Below are 20,781 nucleotides of genomic sequence, written 5' to 3' on the forward strand. Positions count from 1 at the left end.
TCCCTACTCCAAAAACCCAGGCAAATGGTTAAGGCCACTGTTAGTCTATAAGTCACCTTTGTGTGAATTAGAAGAAAGACACCTCTTCTTTCAGGTAGAATGAGTGCATGGCTAGGACTTCAGACCCTCTCTGTCCACTTGGCTAGCCCTTTGGGGCAGAGTTATAACCTGCACAGCAGTCTGCTGCAGCCCTGGAATGAGAGAATGACAAAATGAGGTAGGTGGCTGGAGAAAAGAAAAAAACATGCTGGTTGTTATTTGGTAAGGGAAGGATATAAATAATCATCTTTTCCTCCATTTTTTTAGTTGAGATATAATCCACATACTGTAAAAATTCACCCTTTTAAATGTACAATTCAGTAGGTTTTAGTATATTTAACAAAGTTGTGCAACTGTCAGCACTGTCTAACGGGAACATTTCATCACCCCCCAAAGAAACTGTACTCATTAATAATCATTCCCGATTTTCTCCCCACAACCCCAATCCCCTGGCAACTTCTAATCATCTTTCTGTCACTATGGACTTGCCTATTCTGGACGTTTCATATAAATGGAATCATGCAATATGAGGTCTTCTGTGACTGACTTTTCACTTAGCATAATGCTTTTGAGGCTTATACTTGTTGTAGTATTATCAGCACATCATTCCTTTCAATGGCTTAATAATATTCCATTGTATAGATAGACCACATTCTGTTTATGCATTCATCAATGGATAGACGTTTGGATGGTTTCCACTTTTTGGCTACTATGAACATTGGTATACAAGTGGCTTGACTTTTTACAAGAAGCTTATATCACTTCCATAACTTTTTAAATAATTAAAAAGAAAAAAGTCACAATTTACATAAAAGTCCAAGGCTGTGATTTCTTTTTTTTTTTGCTGTATGCGGGCCTCTCACTGTGTTGCGGACCACAGGCTCCGGACGCGCAGGCTCAGTGGCCATGGCTCACGGGACCAGCCGCTCTGCGGCATGTGGGATCTTCCCGGACCGAGGCACGAACCCGTGTTCCCTGCATCAGCAGGCGGACTCTCAACCACTGCGCCACCAGGGAAGTCCCTGTGATTTCTTTTTATTTTCTATTTTGTTTTTGTTTTTCCTCTTAGATTTAAGTATCCTTCCATTATTTGGTTGTACTGACTTTTGTTGCCCCTATATTACAATTGTTATTAATTTTGTGGTTTGTAAATGTTTTATTTGTTTTATACAACATTGCCTCTTTAAACATGCTACATGATACATAGATTTAAAAATTGGGGGTGGGGGAATGTCTAGTGATATTTTAGGATTAAATATAATAATTGAAAAATTATAGTGAGACTTTTGTTCTGTAGAACCAGACTAAACTAAACTAAATGCTAATAATTTGATTTCTGTCATTAATAAATTATGCAAATCATCTAGGTCACTGCAATTCCATTTGGCAGGAAAACAGTTAAAGACGTCAACTAAATTTATCTTTTTAAAGCCCTGTACATGGAAGAATCGACTTCTTACTACCACAGGAATAAAATAATTTTTAAAAAATTCTGCATCCGAGGTGAAGGTATGCAGAAATTGACCTAAAAGAATTGATCTACTGAAATTTTACTGTGAGAATAAATGGATAATTATAGGAGATCAAAATCAGAAAAATACTTTGGGGAGGAAAAAATATCCATGTATCCATGTTACAGTGGTAGGAAGAGTGGCTGCCAGACATAATGTCAATAAGCAAAGCCCTTTGGTAAAGCATACACACCTCCCAACTCTCTCTGTACCTCCTCCCACTAGTGTACAGAAGTTTCTAAACATATAAATACAATTCATGATCAACCTACCCGTTACTTATTTAAAACGCAGTAAAAATGCAAAACAGAAGGAAGAAGTCTACGCCAGGCCAAAGTGTCATCCCCAGAAACTGGCTCCAAATTTCCTGTCTTGGATGCATGAAAAATGCTCCTTTAGGTGTCAGTGCCAGGGCTGGCCAGCTAGAGACTGGCGAGAGAGCTGTGGGGATGGCCAGGGCAGCAAGAAGTCTGTTGCTATCTTAGTTCGCATCCTTCTACCTTAAGGCATTTCAGAAGTAGGCACCTGCGTTCCTGAAAACCTCTTCTGTAAAAAGGAATAAAGGAAATTATATTACTGGAATATCACCGTGGAAACAGAATAGCTGACATCACTCTAATAGAAAGCCCAGTTCCTCAGCCTTCTGCTCAAACTTCCCTGTCCTCAGTCTGCTCAAAAGAGAAATTGTGTATCAATAGTAGCAGTTCCTTGTATCAAGAGCAAAGTTGGCGCATGGGTCCAAATATTCAAAATAAAATTATGTTCATAAAAACAGAAAGGCTTGTGGCTATGTAAGTAAGGTTCAGGTCAGTAGCTGAGCCTGAGAATTTACATAAACGATATTCGTCAACTTTGTAGACATCATGAAGGATGAAAATACAACCTCTAAAGGTGACTGAATTTATGGCATTACTATTTTTTCAATAATAAAAATGTACGCCATATGTTAGGCATACCATCATCCAGGGCTACAATAGCAAGTAAAAAAATCTCTGCCTTACGGGCCGTATGGGAAATCTCTGTACCTTCCTCTTAATTTTGCTGTGAACCTAAGGCTGTTCTAAAATTATAAAGACTTTAAAAAAAAAATGCTGCCTTCATGGAGTTCACATTCTAGTGTGGGGAGAGAAACAGTAAATAAATAAAAGTTTAAAAATATAATTTCAGGTAGTGATAAGTGGTAGGAAGAAAAATAAAACTGTTAAGAGAATAAAGAACAATAGTGATGGAGGACCTCTTGATGAACTGACATTTGAATTATTTACTTAATAGTAGGCTTGGGTTGCAAGTTAAACACTTGGCAATCAATCATTAAACAAACATTGATTGTCCACTTATTTGGTTTCAGGCCTTGTAGGGCAACAGGTCGTGGGTGTAACAAGATCAATAAGCCATGGCTTCTGCTGTCAAGGTGCTTACATCTTAGTAAGGGAAGATAGACACTTCATGGGCACACAAGCATTGGGGTTTTTTGTTTTTTGTTTTGGAGGTTTTGTTGCTGTTAGCAACTGAAGTACCATAACTGCCTTTCCCCGGGTCCAAGCTCCTTGCCCATTACTCAGCCTGGACACGGCATTTATGTCCTTAGGTCGCTAAACTCCGGAGTGTGCAGACGGTGGTCCTCTGAGCAGTGAACGCGTTTTACAACTCGCCCACGATAGACGTTAAGAGTTGAGAAAATTTCAGCAGAGACTTTTCTGATAAATCCAAAATCTAGGGCAAATTGCTTGAACCAACTTTTAAACAGAAGACTTAAGGACAACATTTTAAACCAGTTTGAATTTTTTATGATGAAATTCATTTGGGGGATTTAGAGAATTATACAGAAGAGGGAGGCAGGTGAAGGTATAGATGAAACAGTATTAGCCATAGACTGAAGCCATAGGCTGAAACCGGGTTATGGGTACAGGGGGTATTCATTACACTATTCTCTCTACTTCTATATTTGTCTAATGTTTTTCATCACACAAAGGTTTTGTTTTTTGTTTTTGTTTTAGTTTTATGTGACAAAGCCTAGGACCCATAAGTTCACATGCATACCATGAGAAAACCATTCTCATACAGATATCTGGGGTTCATAGCTATTTCAAAATCTACTTATTTGACTGGTGACTTTTTACTTACAAGAAAGAGAGTAGCATATCCATGTAGATTGATGACTAAATATGACACATATATGAAAAAAACCCCTCAATTCAGCATCCAAACTGTGTTTTAATACATTAGTGAGTAACTTTCAGAAAAAAAAATTCTCATTGCTTTCACATAGTTGATAAACAGCATTTATTGAGTTCCTACTAGGAGCCTGACTTGGCATTTTCTCATGTTATCTCACTGATGAGATTATGAGAATATATTTCCATTTTATAGATGAGAGAACTAAGCCTAAGAGAGGGTGAGTCTCCTGCTCAAGGTCACAATAAGCAGAGATAAAAATCAGGGCTCTTTCCATTCTATCAGTGCTTAATTAAAACCAAACTCTTGAAAAGAAAAGACAGATAGAAGGTAGGACAATTTTCCTGAACTGAAAACTCTGGCAGGCATTCTCTTCTTCCTAATAGCTACCTCCTACCTCTTGATACTTAGAAGCCAATCTGATATGCAAAATACATCAAATTCTGAGGGAAAAAGTGAAGAAAAACTGATAAAGCAGGGCAAAAACCTCTTTTTTAAATTTCCTGAATATCAAAAGTATTTTTGAACCTTTAAAAGATATTTTCAAACCATTAAAACTTTAAAATTTAAATAGTCTAATTCAAAACTATTGAAATTACCAAATGGAATTTCCTTGGAATTAGATATTATTATTAATTTCATAGATGCTTACAGATTATGAGAAATAAAATATTTTGAAAATAGGAGTCATCTCATTCAATATTAAAGAAAAGCATATCACTGAAGAAATGGCCTTAAAATTATGTCTCTTTCAGTTCTTTCAAATTATCTAAAAGAAAGCTCTAAATTGGGGTATTAAGAGAAAATAAAATATGAATTGGCGTATATCTTCCATGTTTTTTATTTTGAACCAATACATAGCTGTATCATATCATAACCTAATGATTTGTATATAATCAAGTATTTATTAAAATATTCCAGCAAAAATTTTTTTTTTATAGGCAATCACTCAAAACAGAAAGAGAATGTAAGTTAAGCAGAGATGTATAGTGAAAGGATCAGGCAATTGGAAATCAGAAGAAATGGGTTACAAGTCTGGCTTTGGTACTTAAGACCTTATAAAAATGGGCAAGTCATTTGGTGAAGGGCAAGATAAGACAGAAAAGCAAGAGTAGGAGAAAAGGACCTTAATAAAATTCAAAGTAAAATTGGGAGATTGCAGGTAAAATTTCATAACTAGAAATCATATGTGGGAACACAACAGAGTCATTCACAAAGTAGATGTGTGTGTGTGTGTGTGTGTGTGTGCGCGCGCGCACGCGCGTGCGCACTTAACCTGTCCAACATGTTGCACTGGCTATCATTTTTTTTTTAATTTTAAATTAAGAGCATCTAAATCTCCTGAGAATTTATGGTGTCTAGAGACTGAGAAATGGTATCTCAGTTAGAGGAGCAAATGTCAGAGCCATGACTGCGCACAGCTGCTGTAAATAAGTGACCCTCCCCCAGCCCCCACTGGATGTCTGGAAATACAGCACATTAATTTTCCTAAACTCAATCTGGTAAATGGTTACATGTCATTCACTATTGATGCCAATGCTGTTTTGCTGAATGCCTTGAAAATAAAATTTTTGTCATGATTTAAAATGTTTCCCTTTAAAAGTAATATACCAGTGTTTAAAAATACCTGAGGTCCGTCAGTAGGGGTAGTTTAAGTATAGTTGGAGTAAACTGGGAATCAATTCAGTTAAGGCCAACTCCCACTACTAGACCTGTACTTCCTTCCCAGTATAATAAACAGAGTATGCAATTATGAACCTGGGAACAAAGTTCCCCTAGTTGGAAGAAAAGCAAATATGTCTGCAAATCTCAAATGAGATTAACAACTGAGCATTAACTGCAGAAAAATAAGTGCCTCAGGACCAAACCTCAATATTTGGAAGAAGCCCTTGTGGTTGGGAAAAAGTGAACCAAGGCACAATCTTTCATCTCTAGAAGCTAAATGTGGATGGAACTGCATGTGTGCACTGTTGCAGGGTGGAGACCATGTGCTATTTATCATATTGTCCCCAGGACTTAGCAGAGGGCCTGGCACAAAATAAGCACTCAGTAAATGTTTGTGGAATGAAAGAATTCTGCATTATAGTTTATACAGTGTTTCTCCAGCTTTTGAAAATGTGGCCCCACAGTAAGAAATACATTTTACATCAACTCCTGGTACATACAAATACATACACACGCACACACATAACACAAAAGTTATGAAGCAACACTTTAGGGGAAGAATTCTGATAGTTTCTGTTCTCTTGTGTTCTGTATTATTTGACTTATAAAAAAAATTGGTTATGACTCAGTAAACTGATTTCATAATCCACTAATAAATCAAGACCAGTAGTTTAAAAAATAGATTTATGCTATTTCTATTTCTATTGCTTAACTTCTTACATTTTTAGGCTTTACTAACTATAGATCACTTTTTAAAATGACAATTTTTATTGTTAGTTAGTTTACACTGTTGTGTTAGTTTCAAGTGTATAGCAAAGTGACTCGGTTATACATTTATATGTTCTTTTTCAGATTCTTTTCCATTATAGGTTATTACAAGATACTGAGTAGAGTTCCCTGTGCTATATAGTAGGTCCTTGTTGTTTACCTATTTTATGTATAGTAGAAAATCGCTTTTTTTTTAATCTGGAAGAAAGTTTAGAAACTATTCAGATCAACTCTAAAATGTTGTACCAGTTATAAGCTCACTGTGGTGAGATTCCACTTAGTCAATATTGTTGAATTATGAGTATTTCTCCACAAAAAACAGATTGGCCCTACCTCACACCATACACAAAATTTAACTCAAAATAGATCATAGACCTAAATGTAAGAGCTAGACCTATAAATTTGTGGCCACCAGAGGTGGGAGGAGGGAGAATTAAAGGAGGGTGGTCAAAAGGTACAAACTTCCAGTTATAAAATAATTTAGTACTAGAGATGATAGATATTCACTAAACTTATTGTGATAATCATTTCATGATGCATGTAAGTCAAATCATTTATACGGTACACCTAAAAGTTATACAGTGCTGTATGTCAATTATATCTCAATAAAACTGGAAGAAAAATAATTTAGTACTAGAGATGTAATAAACAACATGATAACTATGGTTAACACTGCTGTATGATATATAGGAAAGGCATTAAGGATTAAAGCCTAAGAGTTCTCATCACAAGGAGAAAAAATTTTTTTCTTTTTTTATTGTATCTATAAGAGATGATGAATGTTAACTAAACGTATTGTGGTAATCATTTCACAATTTATGTAAATCAAACCATCATGCTGTACACTTTAAACTTATACAGTGATATATGTCAATTATTTCTCAATAAAAGTGGGGGAGAAAACTCTGTCAAACTAAAAATCATTGGATTGTACATTTAAAGTGTACGGTATTTAGGGACTTCCCTGGCTGCCAATGCAGGGGACATGGGTTTGAGCCCTGGTCTGGGAAAATACCACATGCCGTGGAGCAGCTAAAGCCGTGCGCCACAACTACTGAGCCTGCACTCTGGAGCCCGTGAGCCACAGCTACTGAGCCCACGCACCTAGAGCGCGAGCTCCGCAACAAGAGAAGCCACCGCGATGAGAATCTCACGCATTGCAAGGAAGAGTGGCCCCTGCTCACCGCAACTAGAGAAAGCCCACGCGCAGCAATGAAGAACCAACATGGCCAAAAATAAATACATAAATTTATTTTTTTAAAAAAAAGAAGGGATGCATGCAGCACTTCTATGCTGGAGTGTAGAATGCTGAGCCGTGTCAATCTGACTACCTAAACGGCAGGCAAGGAAATGGTGTTTTTCAGTGATAAATAAAGTGGTCCTCTTTGAAGTCCCTATTCAGCTGTGGCTCTTAACTTCCTATTTTATGGGACAGGTGGAGGGCATGAATCTATTGAATTAAGCTCTGAACCTTCTCCGAGGTGATAACCATCCTCATAATGTTTTACTTTAAACTGCAAACAAGGACCAGCTGCCCTAGAGGAAAAAGAACTAGCCATCCCCAACCAATTAAGACGCTAAAGGACTGGAGCAAGTAATCCTGGGCAAGTAATTGATAAGCTTCTTAAAATCACAGTTTTTATGCACCTTTGCTCCCCAAGGACGGCCAGGCCCAGAACAGGATGTTCAGTAAATGGGATTGGAAAAAGGTAAGGAAAGTCAGGCCTCAAGTCCAGAAGACTAGGGGGCTTTCTGGCTGGGCATCTATCAACCCCCTTTGGACGGGTCACGATAAAGGGAGCGGCAGGAAACGAAGCTGCCCAGAGTCCACCTGGTCCATGCACGAGGAAGCTCGACCCCAAACTGCTCCTCAAACTGCAAACTTAAGATTCCCATGCCCCGCGTCCCGCCCCAGCCCCGCACCATGTGTCCGGGTCCCTCAGCGTAAAAAACACTGCTGAAGAAGTTTAAAAATTCTGTCAGAGGTTAATGAATACTTTAAATTTTTGCAATTAAAACTTTGTCGCTCTAAGTGAATAATGAATACCAGTGGGAAGTACAAATGCGAAAGAGGGGGGAGCAGAGTGTGCAGCGCCATTGCGTATGGGATAAAAACCAGGTGCTCCTAAACATGCTCTTCTTTCTTTTCTTTTCTTTTTTTTTTTTTTAAGAATGTCATCGAAAAGAACTTGAGGAAAAGAAAAAAACAAAACAAAACACCCGCAGACCACTGCGAAGGCGAGACCCGCGGGCCTGGAAAGGGAGGGCAGCTCCGGAACTCCACACCTCGGCTCTCCCCGACGTGACCGTGGGCATCTTCCTGGGCTCCGGCCGGTCCCTCCTCAGGGAAAATGGGACCATTTCTGGGTCGCCTCCCAGCGGCGGCTGTGAGGAACAAGCAAGGCCGGGCGCAAAGTAGGGGCTCCAGGGAAGGTGGGCGCGGCGAGCAGGAGTCCTACTGTGCGCGGGGCGGCGGCGCCCCGGCCGCTCCCCTCCCCCTCGAACGCCCCCCCCCCACGCCCGCCCCGCGCCCCCGCCCCCGCCCGCCCCCGGCCCGGCCTGGCTCAGCGGCTGCAGGCGGGGCCGACCGCACTCGGAGCCCGAGCCGGAGCCGCCGCCGCCTAGGGCGCTGGGTCGGCCACCGGGACACCGGAGCGGACCGCTAGGCTACCGCCGCAGGTCAGGGTCGGGCTGCCAGGGGCGGTCGGGGCAGCGGCGCCGGGCGAGGGCCCGTGGACGGAGGGGTTCGCTGAGGGGCGCGGGGCCCCGGAGGGACCCGCGCTGAGGCGCGCTCCGAGGGGCAGGGGCCGACGGGCTCTCGGACGGAGGGGCCCCGGGCGGACGGGTCGTGGTCCGAGGGCACCGGGGCTGACAGGTCCCGGCCGAGGGTCGCGCCCTGAGGAGACGTCCCGGCGCAGGGCTAATACACAGGCGGCGGAGGGCACGGGCTGCGCGCGGGGCGCGCGGGGGAGAGCGGCGGTCCGCGCCGGCAACGCAAGCCCGTGCGCTCCGCGCGGCCGTGACGGGCCCTTCGGCGCGCGCCTGACCGGGGGTCTGAGAGAACCTGGGTCTTCGAGCCCCGGCGAAAGTGCGCAGGGTCCGAGCGCTGCTCCCGGGGTACTTCGGGGCCGGGCACGGGATCCCGTGCGGGTGCGTCCCGCGGCGACGTAGTCCGGCTCCAGCACCCAGACAGTGACCATTGCGGGGTCGTGGTGACAGTTAAGTTAGGGGCGCACTTGGGGGTCACCCAGCCTAGGTGCTCTTAAGCCCTTTGCTGGCGGTGAGCCGAGTGGAAGGGCCGGGGATGGGGGCTGGCTTGCCGGAGGGCAGGGGATGGAGAGCGCGGCCCCCTCCCACCCCCGCAGTGGTCGGGAAGATGGCCTGCCGGCGCCTTGGTTCCTCCACGTGCCAGGCTCGACTCCTGCTCTTCGGAGCCTGACTGGGGTAGGTGGAGGTAGGGCAGCTTAACCGAAGTCTCTGGTCCCTCCGTGTAAGGGTTGGAAAGTGGGTGTGTATTTGTGGTACTTTCTGTCTCGGTATTTGGGGAGGAGCCTGAGGTAAGGAGGCAGAAACTGGGAGTAACCTATCTGCTGGTTTTATATAAGGTCACTTGTTAGGTAAAGAAGGGGCCTTTACCTCTGCTGGTGATCAGAAGGCTGCGTTTCTAAATTCTTAACTCCCATTGCTTAGGTGAGTCGGCTTCTGTAACTGCACTTTGTTGAAATGTGTTGGTGATGCGTCCCAAATTTGCAAGATGATGATCATGATGATCGTGGTGATGATATTATATCGTTACTATTTTGTTGTGTTCTTGTTTTACCGCGAGAATTTAATTCACTTGGGTCTGAGAATAATGGTTGGGAAAATAGTGTCAATTATTTTAAGAAGCATAAAGTAAAAAAAAAACAAAACGGTCTGTCATGAAGAAGCTGAAGTTTTCTTCTTTTCCTTTCAAAATTGCGGTCAAAATGTAAAATTAATTTGTATAGATCATCATCTGAAAACAAAACCAGGCAAGATGACTGAGTTGTATGAAAAACTCGATTTTAAAGTACACTATTTTCATGTTAACTTTTTATCATTCATGAAACAAATTGTAACTGGAGTTATTGAGAGAGCAATGACTGACACCCTTTAGAAGGACCTGGGCAGTTCTTGTCAGATCCCAGGTATTCGGTGGCAGTCTTCTTGTTCATAGCTAAGTGATCAATCGCTGACTGAAAACAGGACCTCCTGATGGTCTAGATGATTTAGAAAACCCTTTTGGAATAGAGACTGACATAGACACTCATTGCAGCTTCTTTCTAAAGAAATACCTTCCACTCCTATGAAAGTTCTGTAGAAAATACTCAGAGATGCTACCAGTTAGCTTTTGCAGTGATATTTCCAAAGATCTTTTTCAAGTTTGAAAACAATTTTTGTGTTGTCTGTTTTCAATCAGATTCACTCTGAAGTTTGTACGGCACCATAGTATTCTTTAATATACAAAATTGTAAAATGAATGCTGTTAGCTAAAAAGTGAGGTTGGTTACAGAAGCATCCATTTTTGTCTTAATGTGTACTTCTCATCATTCTCCTTTATTTAAATTATAATATTTGACACTTCACTTGCCGATGATTATATCTTAAATTTAAAGGTCTTAGAATCAATTAGTGACCGACTGCTCAATCTTTTGCAAATCAGTGGAAGGGGGGGAAAAACCTGGTGATTTAATTTTTAAATCAGAACTTTTTCATGTTTAAAAGTTTGTTTCTTGCTTTTATGATAACTGCTATGAAAACATGGCATCAGTGAAGTATAAAGTTTTGGAGAATTCCAGGCTAAGTTTTTTGGGCACTTTTTTTTCATTCTTTTAAATTTAAAAGGATATAATTTCTTTTTTTAATTAAAACTAAAATATCCACCAGCGTCATATTCTCTATTAAACTTAGAATACCTTGAAAATAGTTTTGCAATTGGCATTTTTAATAATTAAATACACTATTTTCTTTGAAGGGACTACTTTCCTTACTGTTCGTTTCTTTGTATATTTTTCAGAACTACATTTTAAAAACCATTAAATTGTAGTTTTTAAAAAATCACAATATTAATTCCAAAATCCCTGTGACATTAAAGTTGTATTGTTCCTGTGTATTAAAATTTATACAGAGAAAAAAAAGTATGACTTTAGGATTATGCATTAGAAATAATACATTACTGATCACAGCTAATTGCTCTTAGTAAGTTATATGACTATAAACAAATGCTTATTTTTCTCTTCTGTAATTCTCTGAAAATAAGGATGTTTGCCACTAACCCTAATTATCAAGATCATTTTGTATTCGAAAGCTGTGTGAGTGGCACAGCTGTGGAAGCATACACAGGTATTAATAATACATTTCATTTAGTTTTCAAATTGTGAAATGGTTTTTAATAACAGGAGACTTTCATGAAAACAATATTAAAATAATACTTTACAAATGTTTTATATATCCTGGTCTATTACTTTCTCTTGTTTCCTAGGATTTATATATGTCCAATGGGTAGGACAGAAAATGTTGGTCATTCTAATTTGTGGGTGTTCTGCTCATTTCACTGTCACTTGAACTTAGAAACATAATAATGCCATAAGGTGTGGCAAATATACCGGAAGAACTTTTTGGTCTCGTAGGATAAATAAATATCAGCTGTAGAGGATTTTTTTTTTAAATCACTAATCGAGAAAACTTGTTATGTCACCAGTCTATAGGCATAAACATATGCCCCCTGACACCTTCAAAATTGTTAAAGTGAATTTCTAACTTGCTTTTCTTATTTTTCCTAACAGATCTCCTCATGAGGGTAGCTGACCTCTCTTAAGGCCCTGTCCCTTTCTCTCTTAAGGCCTAAAAGCAACGAAAAGGGCAGCGATTTAAAATGCTTATTACAAAGGTCCTTTGAAACCGATCTAATTTGACTCCACAAAAGTACAGTAAGATCTGTAAATAACCACCTTGCTAGCATAGATAGCCCCAGTATATCAACATTCAGTTAGCTTCATAGCCTTCTAGATAAAATTTTCAAATTGAAGATTATTTGTAACCTTCCTCGGCTTTGTCGTTTACTGTTTGTATTGTATCACAATACAGAGGTAGGCTTGGGGGAGTTATATGGCATATCTTTTGAAGCTTATTTAATAAAAATGTCATGTTTTAATTTTTATTTACCTACAGTACTTAAGTAGGTTCTTGAAGGGAAATCAGCTCAAATAAAATAGACCGTATTTTGGGGAAAACTTTTGGAGATGTTAAGACAACAGCTATCCCCGATAATAGTATATACTTAAATTATTTTTTTATTTTAAAAAACAGGTTTATGTATTCTTCGTATTTTTCTTCAACAGTCAATGCACACCTATGTTTTAATAACAGATATTTAATTCAGAATGTGAATGTTTACATTTTTAACCATTTTAATTATTATAGTGAGGCAAGTCACTTATCCATTCTAAATCTCCATTTCCTAATCAATGAAATGGGAAAAGTATTGCAATTATTGTTCTGTGCTCTTTTTTGGTATGACTTTAAGACTTTATCAGCAAACCTGTGTATCTTAAATGATATGACCTTGGCCCTGAATTTAATTGAGCTAATACTTTTCCAACTATTTAGTTCACCCTAGTATTAATTTTGAGATTATTGTTAAGAATAAAGTGAAGATAATGCTTGCCATGTGGTGATCGATTTATAAAATGTTTCTGAAATGAAAAATTTCATCATTATTCAGCTTAAAACTGTATTTCCTATTCTCTGGTGACTTCAGACAAAAATCAGCCTAGGAATCATTTTTGTTTTACTGATAATATCTCTGTGAGTCCTGTGTAGACACAGTGTATATCCTTTCGTTTCCGTTTCTATGTCTAATGCGTTTAGAAGGTGCAGGCTGTGCTTTTATTTGATAAAGTTCTATTCTTTACATATTTTTATGGTGCACCCTGTAAATACTTAATGTGTGTTTGTTTTTTAGTGAGGCCTATGATCCTTCAGATCAAAAGACATTTTAGTATCGCAGCTTAAAGACTACATAGTGGCTGTGCTTGTCATAAAGCTTGGGGCTCTTTCTAAGAAACTGCAGCCAAAAAATAGACTTTTAATGGCTTGAAAAGTGAATCTGCCTCCTAGGAACCCAACAGTTTACTAGTAGGGACTCACTGGAAAAGCATATAATTAACTGTGCGTCATCCAAATAATAAATTTTAAATTCTCCTTATGGATTGTTAAGTAATCCATTTTATCGTCTCCTTTGCAAGCAAGTAAGGGCCTTGGTTCCAGGCCTGAACCCCTCACCCTGTTCCCTGAGTATGCAGCTACAGAGCCCAAGTGGGGACCTAACTCGAAGGATGGGGGAGCAGAAGTCAAAGAAAGGCTTAGGCCAGTGCTTGTAGATGAGTGTTCCATGTTTTCAGTGGCTTCCCCTGTGCAGGTGGGGAGTGGGGAGCAGCCCTCATTTCCACTCTCTTCACATTCTAGTTTGGCTTTCTCACAGCCATTGCTATACCTTCAGCTATTCCAGCGACCAGGCCATTCTCAACTTGAAAATCTTTGGAGGGACGGGCTGCAATGAGATTGTTTTCTCTACTGTGATTTCTCAGATGTAAAGGAAAGAAATGAAGTCATCAATTCATGTACCATGAATCATTTGCAATAGAGATTTAAAACCTTACAGGGAGGATTTACACTCAATCCTGTAGTAGTTTAGTTCAGTTTGCTTCAGTGTCTTGTTTAAGAAGCATTTTTCTTCCACTTCACTGGTTTTTAGAAAATAAATTCATTGCCAGTTTTAACTGATTTTTTAAGGAGCACTTTAATTTGTGGACTCATCTAGGAGAATTGTGATGTGTGGATAAGCCTCTCTGAGACAGATTTCCTGACCTTCTGGGAAGAGTTCAGATTAGCGCAGACCTGGGGTGAGAAGTCTGCACAGTTTACCGCAGATAAGGAGAAGGTAGATAGGAGGAAGAAAAGTAGGGAAATACCCTGAGTGGGAGTGTAAGAGATCTGTGTGTGGGTTGCACAGTAACTGTACAGACACCTGGATGAAAGGGTTGGTTTCTAAGAATTTACCCTGCCCCTCGGTGACATCATAGACTTTTAGGACAGCTTTAAATTCTAAAGTTGCCACTTAGCACCGTTTCTCTCTTGGGCTCTATAAGTTGCTTCAGGAGAGGATCTGGGAAAGTGAATGCAAAGAGGATATTCTTATCCTGTGTGTTTAAGGAGTAACAACTATTCCTTTACAGTGAAGGCGATGGGGAAACATACCTATCAGACTGCCAGGGGCAACGATGAGGTGCTGGAAAGAACTCCTTAACCTTGACCCCACCCCACTGGCCTTCATTTTGCCGCTAACACCATCTGTGTCCTTTGAAAGTTTGGAGTCCACTTGCAAAATGCCAATATTTCCAGCAGGGTTAATTCTTTAAGACATCCTCAGCAAAAATTTGAGAGGTTAGCTCCTGGTTTGCTTGCTACCTGCAAACAAGGCTTTTAAGGAATAGTAAACACACTTGGAATTTGAAAGAGGGGATCAGGAGAAGGAAAAATAAAATTAAAGTGATTCATGTCCCCAGTTTTCCATAAACCAACCTTCATGAAACCAAATATGAAAATAGCCACTTGAAATAGCCGTGATAGGAAGGAATATGTTCTCCCACACATGCATTTGTTTTTCTCTTAAAAATCAACACACGAGAATTCCCTGGCGGTCCAGTGGTCAGCACTCTGTGCTCTCACTGCCAGTGGGCCCAGGTTTGATCCCTGGCTGGGGAACTAAAATCCCACAAGCTGTGTGGTGCGGGGGGGAAAAAAAAAAAAAAATCAACATGCATTGTAATTCTTCCTTGAACCATTTTTTTCCTTCAGAAAAACAAATTGCCATTGCTAAATGTCAGTTTATCCAAGAAATCTTATCAGATTTAAGGCCAGGAGTTAGTTGTTGGTTAATGTAATTAGATATCTGAATATTACCTCTCGCTATGTCTTTTCTCTGTGACGTTAAACAAATTATGTAATCTCTTCATGAGTTCTTCCAGACGTTTAAAGTAGCTTTCTAATAGGTTGAAATGAGAGGAGTCTTTCAATCATGTCATAAACAATATGCCAAAGACATACAAATAATGCCGAATACTTTGGCAGATCCACAGATCACAGAATTTTATACCTAGTTTATTTTGCCTTTTATTTTTTTTGCCAAAAATAGTTATGGGAAGCCAACATGTATCTGATAGAAATAGAAGCTTAGCAGTCACCTCAAAAACAAGTTCATTAATTCTGTGAATCAGCTGATAGGCAGTGTTTAACAAGTATAGGCCACCCTCATGGCTATGACTAAGCATATTGCTTACTTGTCATTCACTTTTCCACGGTGTTACTGAAGTCTGAATCTAAATCAGAGAATCCCCAAGTCTTACTGTACTCAATGTTGTTCTTTTCTGTCAGTTGATAATTACCTGGGTTTTGTAAACAATGTTTAGATTGTGTACGGACAAGTACTTATAGAAAATCTTTCTCTTTTTTATATGGTGGATGGAGTTATGAAAGAGAACAAACACATGAATGGTATATATATATAAATGAAGAAGATACTGTAACAAATTATTTGCATATGTTAGTAAAATCCAGAAGAGTGAAGAAAACACTCAGGCATTTGCCATTGTAGGATTACTACATGTTTTCCTAAAGCATTTGGAACTAATTAGAAATACCCTGGCTTTATTTAAAGGGAATATAATATATTTTTAAACTTTGTTTTCAACAAGGTCCAAGTTTGTTGACTTTTAGGACTAGAGCAGTGCAATGTTTACAAAAACATAGAGTATTAATTTCTTGAAGCAGGTACTAACTGGTTTTATTCCTTTTTGTATCTCCAGCACATAACATGGTACTTATTAGGCACTTAATACATGATTTTAAAAGAATAAAGAAATAATATAAAGTGTGGTCCTTGGCCCAGCAGCATCAGTGTCATCTGGGAACTTGGTAGAAATGCAAATTCTCGGGCCCCACCCCAGACCTACTGAATCAGAGTCTCTGGGGATGGGGCCCGGTAATCTGTCCCTTAACAAGCCCTTCAGGGGATTCTCACGTGTAGTGTTTGGAAACCTCTCACTCTAGGTGATCCTTGCATCCCATCTGAGAGCCTAGAGCCCAATGCTCTGCGCAGTTAATTTGGATTATTTTTAGTAGGCCTTACTTTTGCCTATAGTTAAGTCCCTTGCCATATTATCCTATTGGTAGACTCTCTTGAGGTCATCCTGTAAAATTACCTCTGTTGGTTTGGCATTTTATTACTAAGAGAAGCTCAGACTTGTTTTCAATAAGCTTGTGTCAGAGGCTCCCCGGCTCCCGTCTTAGTCCAAGCATCACTGGTTCCGCTTACCTTAGAATGGTTGCCACGAATCCTGAGTCTCCAAGTTCAAAGACTGGATTTTATAAAATCTCTGAGGATGATATGGCCCTAGAGGACCCACATTAAACAGACTTACAAGATATGGATTTGTAAACTTCAGTTCCAGTTTAATAACAGTAGAAAATGTGTCAGTCCTAGCGATTGTTGATGACAGTTTTTTTTAAATCCTAAAATTCTGTAATTCAGGAATTGAAGAAACTTGTACTCTTATGTGTAGCTGATGTCACTGTCACTTAGTTCCGCCTGCTAAAAAAGCAATTGGGCAATATATTGCACCCTCTGCTGCTATACCCTCACTTCTGAGATTTTTTTTCCAAAGAAATGTAGGACATAGGACAAGCCACATACACAAAGACCTTCATGTGAACATTGTTACAGGAACCAATATTTGGAAATAACTATTCAACAGCAGGGGAATGGTTAAGTAGATTATGGTGTAATCACTAGGTGGAATGTTATGTAATTATCAATGACAAATTAGAAAACTAGAGCAAACCTGAAAAATATTTTTAAAAAAGTAACATAAAGAATGTATGTGCACCATTGATTGCAACCTTATATAAACATGTATATATAAAGTCTGGAAGGGACTATACAAAAATTATGACAGTTATATTAAAATAGTGAGGTATTGGGGCTTCCCTGGTGGCGCAGTGGTTGAGAGTCCGCCTGCCGATGCAGGGGACACGGGTTCGTGCCCCGGTCCGGGAAGATCCCACATGCCGCGGAGCGGCTGGGCCCGAGATCCATGGCCGCTGAGCCTGCGCGTCCGGAGCCTGTGCTCCGCAATGGGAGAGGCCACAGCAGTGAGAGGCCCGCGTACCGCAAAAAGAAAAAAAAAAAAAAAAAAGTGAGGTATGGAGGGCTTTTTGTTTTTATATTTTTCTCTTTTCCAAAGTTTAGCCAGTAATATAAAATTACGTCTATAATTAAAAGCCTACATTTATTGCTTTTTTTAAGTATGTCTATGACGCTGATCAGTAAAGATCAAGCAAAAAGTAAATTAAACATTGAGAACCCCTCTAGCTTTTTTATTCCTTTAAAGACATCGACGATAATGTGAGACACTACATGAATTCATTGCTGTTATACCCAGTTTTATTTCATACATAATTTTACTTCATATATTGGGCTTCTCTGTACTCTGCTGGACTTGCCTGTATTTGGGTGGAAAAAATATCCCATCTTTGTCACAGCCTCTTAATTTTCTCAGCCATACATAAGGTTTGATTTTGTTGATTTCTTTGGGCCTGTGCACTCTTTGATCTTTAGCATACACCAACAACCAAGCTTTTTTTTAACAGTGGTTTCCAGAGCTATTTTATTTTCAAGCTCCTCCCCCTTCTAAGTCTTTTTCTAAAAAATATGTATATCTATTATGGGGTTTTTCCCCCTAAAATTAAATAACCTCAGGATAGAGTTATTTGTCTTCTAACTCTTGACAGAATACTGAACTTATAACCATAAATAGCTGATGGAGAAGCACATGAAGGTAAACTTCTACTACAAATGGTCATTATGAGACCTTGATGTAATTTGTGATCATAATTTTTAAAATAACAAGAGCTTTAAAATAGCAAATGAGTAGAGGTTTCCCAAAATCTTGTCAGACCTCTGAGTGAACACTGTAAAAGAGATATATTTATACATATACACACAAACACACACCATACACAGCAATATATATATATGTGTGTGTGTGTGTATACAATACACATACACAGAGCAATATCCTTTGAATTAATTAATTTTTCCTTTTTTCTGTTGCATTGTTCTAGAAATCCCAAAGGGAATATTAAATAGTTTTGCCTTTGACCCAGATTACAGGTTACATTTTTCTTGTCACTTTCTTTGGAACTTCTTTTGAGAAAGTTATATCAGTCTGATGTCTTTGGAATAGTCTTTATCTAAATGAAAACAAAGTTTTAAAAGCTTTTTAGAAACTTTATATCAGGGATACTAAAGTAATATTTCTCTCTTCTTTTGCCTCCCCCCAACCCCCCCGCCCCTACCATTTCTGATGATTTAATTCTCAATACAGCCCAAGGCAAACCTCAGCTAACAAAACTCAGTTTATGGCTCTCAGAATTTGTGGGTAACACAAACTTGGCGATGATACCCCCCCCCCCCAGAGCAAATCTGAGAAGAAGCTCCTTTTTAATGAAGACTTAACTTCTTCAACCAAAATCTGTTGAGTTCCTACTTTGTGCAGAGAGCTGTTTTAGAGAAGGAGGATAAAGCAATGAACAAGACAGACAAGTACATCCCTCCTGACGTTCATGAGTATTGTTATCTAGATTTAACAAGGATGTTAATGGGCGAGATGGTGACTAAGAGTAAGCAATAGCCTAATCCCTGCCTTGTGACCCGGCAGCGTTGCCAGGCCAGCCTGGAGCCAGGTGGCTGTCTTTCAGTTATGTGTGAAGTAGGGAAAAACCTGTGTCCTTGAATATTTTTCCTAAATCTCTTATTATTACGTATTTTAGATTATATGTATGTAGTATGTATCACACATAATGTATAATGTATTTACTATATTACTTTCTCTCTCAGTAGTAAAGTTTATTAGCAAAAGATGTAGGAATGCATCTTTTGTTAATAAGCTATTAACTATTCTTGAAAATCCAAATGATAGGGTACTTACTCACTTTGCAGAAGGGTTATTTATTTTATAATATTCTCAAAATGGATATATTTAAATGGTTAACTATCCAAGTGAATATAGTTCCTAACTTTATTTACAAAAAAAAGTTATTTACACCTAACAAAAATGTAAAACAAATTTCACTGGGACTATCCCATTAAAGTGAATAAAAAAACACACAACTTTTTTTCCCTGGGAAATAAAGTTAGCTACTTACCTTTAAAAGTGTATTTAGAACTTTTACATATCTGGAATATAATATTTGAGTAAAGGGAGACCCAAATCTTATTTCAAATGACCATCCTTTGGTCAATTTAAGTATTATAGCTATTTCCAACTTCTATATTCACAGTCCAGTTGTCTGACTACCATTTCAGTTGTTTTTAAATTCGCAGAAAATATATTACTGACCACTTAGAGAGAAATCCTGAACAGCATGAAACTTTTGGGAAAAATAAGGAAAATAGATTTTGAAGGAATTTATATGAAGTTAAAAAGAATTTTTTCATATATAGACATGGAATATTAAAGTACATTTCAATGCAGATGTAACCAAAACCTTCAGATTTTACAGATTTGACCATGGTTTATTCAAAATCCATAAACGTTTATCAAATGACTGCTTGCTTTTCAGCACCAAATATCCTTATACAGGAAACAAAATCTGCCCACCTGGTGACACGGCCTTATAGATGGTGGGACAGGTGCCTTTCAGACCGGGTAGGGGAACCAGCAGCTAGCACTAGGCAGGCAAATAACCACACAGTGAAAGCTGAGAAAATAATTAAGTGATGGGAACACAGCGTATTGACATCATTGTGTCTTTAGGCCATATCACAATTCCTGTGTATTTGTTTTTTTGTTTTTTTGTTTTTTAATGAAGTGCAGCCATTCTGCCCATCCCCAACAGATGGTGATGCCTTTTTAAAAATATTTATTTATTTATTTATTTATTTTGGCTGTGTCAGGTCTTAGTTACGGTCCGCGAGCTCTTTGCTAAGGCGTGCGGGGTCTTTCATTGCGGCGCAGGCTCTTTGCTGTGGTGCGCAGGCTTCTCTCTAGTTGTGGCGTGCAGGTTTTCTCTCTCTAGTTGTGACGCACAGGCTCCAGGGCGCGTGGGCTCTGTAGTTCGTGGCACACGGGCTTAGTTGCCCCGCGGCATGTGGGATCTTAGTTCCCTGACCAGGGGTCAAACCCACGTCCCCTGCGTTGGAAGGCAGATTCTTTACCACTGGACCACCAGGGAAGTCCCAATTCATGTGTATTTGACCATGCCTGCTAGAACGACCTCCAGTCCTCACAAAATACAGCGCATATACACAATTATTTTGTTCTTATTATGCATGTTAAGCTTTAAATGTCAGGTTGATTTCCTTTGTCATACAACATGTGTGTGAAATATTTACCCTGGCCACCAGCTTTTGAACTCAGAAAATGCAAACTAACTTTAATCTTAGCTGAAGTAAAACATAATTAGAAGGCAGATCTACTCTGAAATGTAATTTTATGCGCTCCAGATTCTGTATCACACATTGTATTTGCTGCTTGTTTGC

General features: G+C 39.3%; 1 protein-coding gene across 3 annotated transcripts in view; it reads left to right on the forward strand.

Moving 5' to 3' along the window:
* PPARG (peroxisome proliferator activated receptor gamma) overlaps positions 1–20,781 on the forward strand; it is a 175,747-nt gene that overhangs the window by 37,971 nt on the left and 116,995 nt on the right. The window contains exon 4 of one of the 3 annotated variants that reach the window (XM_067755500.1): positions 8,330–8,591. The gene's annotated coding sequence lies outside the window, so the exon portion shown is untranslated. Of the gene's footprint in view, positions 1–8,329; positions 8,592–8,718; positions 8,838–9,653; positions 9,849–20,781 lie in introns of those variants that run through there. The other 2 variants (XM_067755501.1, XM_067755498.1) reach the window with 2 other exon arrangements.

The sequence above is a fragment of the Pseudorca crassidens genome, chromosome 10, assembly GCF_039906515.1.
Source record: "Pseudorca crassidens isolate mPseCra1 chromosome 10, mPseCra1.hap1, whole genome shotgun sequence".
NCBI classification, from domain to species: Eukaryota; Metazoa; Chordata; class Mammalia; order Artiodactyla; family Delphinidae; genus Pseudorca; species Pseudorca crassidens.